Source organism: Apis dorsata, unplaced genomic scaffold, assembly GCF_000469605.1.
Source record: "Apis dorsata unplaced genomic scaffold, Apis dorsata 1.3 scaffold_37, whole genome shotgun sequence".
Lineage (NCBI taxonomy): Eukaryota > Metazoa > Arthropoda > Insecta > Hymenoptera > Apidae > Apis > Apis dorsata.
Window position 1 is genome coordinate 362,514 of NW_006263339.1, and position 5,257 is coordinate 367,770.

The following is a 5,257-nucleotide window of genomic DNA, read 5'->3' on the forward strand; positions in this document are numbered from 1 at the left end:
CAAATCTTTGGTGTTCGATACCAAAAATCATTCTACTGATAGAATATATATAAGTCACACCAACGTCACCATATGAAAACAGACACTGCGTCCGCAGAGCAAAAATAACCCGAGAAGCCTTCCTCGTGTGACGTAACGCTTGTTTTTCTAACGCCTGCCGGTATAACTCATCATAATGATCAGACGTCTTCTATGATGCAAATCTTTATCGATGGATCTAAGGTTAAACTTATTTCCATCGTTTTGAACTTTCCGCCATTCAAGTCCCCTCTTTTTTTTCTTTTCTTTTTCAAAACTCTTTCGCCATTCTAAATTGAACAACGAATGAAATATTTACGATAAAATACTCTGTTTACACCGAATATCTCGAGGGAGAAATAGTTCATAGAACTATTGAGTTTACGCATGCGTGGTATAGAAGTTCGGTGATTCAATATGGCGAAGATTAGATACATTTCTTTTTTTTGTAAAAATTCCAGCATCGTTCTAGAAGATTAACATCCGGTTTGTTTTCCAATGATTCAAAATTTATTTGACAAGATTATAAATGCATATTTTTAAAGAATCGTTTATCAAGTATAAACAAAGTAGAATTAAAAATACATATTATAGTAATTACTAATTTTTGAAATTTCAAGTATAAAATAAATATACAATATATCAGACACAAAGAATATATATTACATCCTTCGATAAGAATCGCTCGATAAGAGCAAAATTAACATTATTTTCCCAATCTATAAAAATCTTAGAGAAATGTTTATATCTCGTCAAACAACTCTAAATTTCGCGGGAAATCGTAAACAAACATGCCAAGAATCGCCTAAACGTCGAGATAAACGCCGAGATAAACGCTCTTAAACCGGGGAATCTTCAAAGGATGACCTGAATCGGCTCAAAGAAGACCAAACTCCAATGTCCCGACCGTAAATTCTCGTCAACAACGCATGACTAACTGGATTCTTGCCCTATCAAATCCGTACATAAATAACGTGACTAATGAAAAAAAAGATTAAAAATGCTCGCATTTAGATAAGGGGCGGCGCATTGTCAAAGCGCTCCTTGACCAAAATGACATTCAGGGGTTGACCAATTGCGTGTGAGTCAGTGAAAAAAAATTGGAACGTGAGTTATTCCTGCGTGGATACATTTCGCAAGATCCGGGAACGTTACGAGCGATAATTTGTCACTGACGTCACTAAAGCCTCCACGAGGAAAGATTGGGAAAGGTTCGTTGTGTCTGACGTCAACCGTAATCGCTTCGATTTCTGAAATTACAACTCTCTCTCGATACCAAATGATGACGAGAATCGAAAACAACGTATAATGGAATTTAGATAATGAAACGAAATTTTAATTGATAATATCTTGAAGCGATCGGTAATGTTCGATATATTAATTGAAATATAAATATTGTTTTATAATTATTTTTATCATCGTTTTTATTTAGACTTTTAATGGACGTGTTGGTTTAAAATGCAATTTATATAATGTATAAGATAAGCGTGATGAATTGGCATGCGATTCGATAAAAAGGGGAAACATAGTTTAATCTAGTGATCCCTAGAGTCTAATATCTAGTAAATTTCTTGATCTCTTGAAAATTGATAACTTGTGAATATTCAAATACTCCCTGATCTATTTCACAAACATTCTTATTCTTATTTCTCTCGAGAATCTCCTCAAACTTTTGACATTATAACAATTCTAATCCTGAAAGAAAAAAATTAGCTTAACGCTTCTTCGAGTTTTTTTCAACGCGCTCGATCGTTATGCTAAATCCTATTGATCAAAAAAGAAGAGGAGAAAAAAAAAAAAAGGCGAAGGTTAGCATTCCAGGGTTAAGCTCGACATTGAGTGACACATATCTAACGAGATTACAGGTAGAGCCTCGTCGAGCTTCTGTCGTTGTTCCATCCTGTTCTCGAGAACAAACTCGTTTTCCTTCGCTCCCCTTCCTCCACCCTCCCCATTCCTGACGAACAGAAAAAAAAAAAAGGAAAGACAAGAAAGCCGGAGAGAATTTTGATTAGAAAAGCGAAAAAGGAAAATTTTCCAATTTAGAGATATATTGACTTCTTAATAAATTCCATACCCTTCGCGAGATTTACTCTTCGAATTCATCTTTTCCTCTCGCAGGAAAGGAATCTCGATTTCGAAATTATCTCGATTTTATTTCGCGATTTCTCGAAATTTCTTGATAACGGGAATTGGGGCAATAAGAGACGATCTCGAGGTGCGATCGTTGTTCCTTCTTCTCTTTCCTTTCCAACCGGTCACCGATGAAATACATTAAGTAGCTCGGTGCTAAGATTGGCCCTCAAGTGAATTTTGCGTGTCCCGTTACACGAACCGAATCTCGTCGCATTCTTGGATCGAGGTCATGGCTCCGCAAACGTGGCGTAGTCAGTTCCTCCAGATCTCGGTTTGCATCGCGGCTACGATTTCCCAAACCGGTGAATGGAACACCGACCAGACAATGATTCGCCTTTCCTACGATTCGCTTCGTAGTCCCTCCAACTTCTATATAAGTGGCGTTAATTTCGCGTTCGTATCGATGCAAGGGAAAGGAAAAGAAAAGAAAAGAAAAAAAGAAAAAGAAAATGGCGAAAAAATCGCTTTTGTATTCGTGTCTCGCGGTAGACAGCTCCGCGTTTTCTCCTTTTCTTCTTTATTTCGGGGAAAAAGTTCGATTACGTGCTTCTGGTTAATTGTGGAGAGGGGGAGGGGAGGGGGATCAAGATGGCGGATCGGTCGAGTTGACGGTTTGTCGAAAGGCGATATTTCTTCGATATATTTTTAAAGAAATTTTTAAAGAACAAGTGAATTGTTTGGTACGGTTTGGTTAATTGAGATCAATGGATTAACGTTGATGGTAAAAACGTGTGGTATAGTACAATATATTGTCTCACTTCACCAGAAAACGAGAAAATCTCGACGATTCTTTTTCTTTTTTTCCACATGACAGTTCAAAAATTCAATCACAAAGGAACGTTATTCATACGACACGGGGATTCGAGGGGACACTACTACGTTCACGGTTGTCGAGAAACAGGTGTACACCAGTTTCGCGTTGACCTTTCGTGATTGCAACTAAGGTGTCCGCGCAGGTGTTCAAACTATGCTCGATTATGAATAACAACCGTGTCTTAATGTAACAATGGCGACACGAGCCAGTAGTCGCACCTACGAGCTCCGCTCACTTCTCTCTTCTCAACAAGGCGAATTCTTCTATAATAATAATTAATTAAAATAATTTGAATTAATCATGATATATATATATTTTCAATTCCACTAATATAACACGTACAATAAAGATCTCGATCTAAATTTCGCGCGTGTTTTTTTTTTTACTTTCTCGTCTGGCCCTAATAAAAATTTCCACGATCATGGTCTGAAGAAAATGCCTGGTGGAAGTCGCCTACGACTCGAGAAAACGCGTGGGATCTCTGATGAATCGTGCGTCGAATAAATAATTTTAGAGGCTGCTTGTCCGGCCAACTCCGTGAATCATTCAATCATTCAGAATAAATTCTGAAAATTGTGAACCACCTGGATATACCTTCACGTTTTCTTATTCGTTAATCGACGTCCATCGCCCTCTACGGTGATTTAATTGGTGATTTATCGCGCTTTAGGTGATATCGACAGCTCAGCTGTCGAGGAATGTCGAGATTACAACTTGTACGAGTAGATTTAATTTATTGCTTATACGGATACGGAAACTTAGTTGAACTCTTATTGCTGTATATAGATATTATTGCTTACGGAATACATTTATGAAATTCTTTGTATATAGACACAATGAAACAACATTTTATTTGAAAAATGATGCTTCACATATTAAAAATATCATTGTCCTCTTCACAAGTTCTATACTATAATTTTACATTCTTAATTTTTCCTTTCAGAGAAAATTTAACTTTATTCTCTCTGTCCCTTTATAATATCATCTTTTATACAAAATAAAATAAAATCACTTTAATCGAGCAACATTCTCGCAACGAAATAAATCTAATAATATGATAAATTTCACTTCTCAAACTCGCGTAAAAGCAACGCCACTCTAGACCGTGTGTCCTCTTAACACAAATCTCGACGAATCTCGTTCGTCGAAAATTATCATATTCAGCACGTGGAAATGGACACGGGAAAAACCAACGTATAAGGTATGTTTCACAAGTAGGAATAATCGAATAATCCTCAAAGGGGGAAGAGGGGGAGGGATGGCTTTATTCGTTCGAGCCGCGTTTACAGTTATCATTGTTCGGATGGAATGCGGCTTCCCTTTCCTGTTTTCGTTCAAACCGTTCAAAATGCAAACCCGGAAAGACCTTGGCCACCGTATATCGGTCTCGCCGATTTCGCGTTCCATCGCGATTAACCGCGCGTCGAAAATGGTATCGAACGTGTACATACGCGAGAGATCGCTAAGGAAGAAATTTAACGCATGCGCACGTGTGCATTTTCCATTCGAGACGTTTTGTTGATCGATTAAGACTTTTATGGCTCGATAAAAACGATCAGATACGAGGCAATCGAAATATCTCGGCGAGACTCGGCGGATTGCGGAATTTCAGGGGCAACAATGCCGGTCCTCGATGTCGCTGCGATCGCCTCATCTTTGCTGTTGCCAATTATTTTTTTGATCGATTTCATAGAGTATATTTTTTTTGTGGAAAAGAATATTTTTGTTGAAAGAAATTATTTTCGTGAACTTTGATCGTATATTGAGTTATTTTTGTAACGATTTATGATACAAAATTGTGAACTTTTGTAGAAAAAGTGAAACAGGAATAATTTTATTTATGACTATTTAATCGTATAAATATATTTATGGGAGAGAGTATATTTCAAAAAGTATATTAAATGTAAGTGTGTTTGAAAGCTTGTATTATTTAGGAAACATTGCTCGGACAATTTTACAAAATTGTAAAATTTGTCGATCGCTGAATTACACCTCTCCATTATACATTTTCGTTTGCTGCGTCGGAAGTCGTGCGACTTCATTTGCGAAGCATCAAACTATTTTTTATATAATATCTGTACTAAATACTTTTTTGATTATTTGAAACGTGTCTCGTTTGTATTTTTTCCCCCATGACGTCAGTTAAATGTGATTGCATGTCATTTAAAGGTCATCAAGCATTTGTTGAAAATGTCATCATGTAAAAAAAATATTATAAATTCATAGCATGCTTTTACCCATGGCATTTGGGTAAAATTTTTTCTTTTTTTTTTTTTTTTTTTTTTTTTT

At 36.6% G+C, this 5,257-nt stretch overlaps 1 protein-coding gene and 1 long non-coding RNA gene across 2 annotated transcripts in view; one reads left to right on the forward strand and one right to left on the reverse strand.

Annotated features, from left to right (window-relative positions):
- The window catches only part of LOC102673231 (zinc finger protein 395), a 93,183-nt gene that overhangs the window by 25,020 nt on the left and 62,906 nt on the right, over window positions 1-5,257 (forward strand). The window lies entirely within an intron of this gene.
- The window catches only part of LOC102676586, a 14,063-nt gene continuing 13,754 nt past the window's right edge, over window positions 4,949-5,257 (reverse strand). Inside the window, exon 3 of the long non-coding RNA XR_420681.2 lies at window positions 4,949-4,960. This is a non-coding gene — a long non-coding RNA (uncharacterized LOC102676586). The remainder of the gene's footprint in view (window positions 4,961-5,257) is intronic.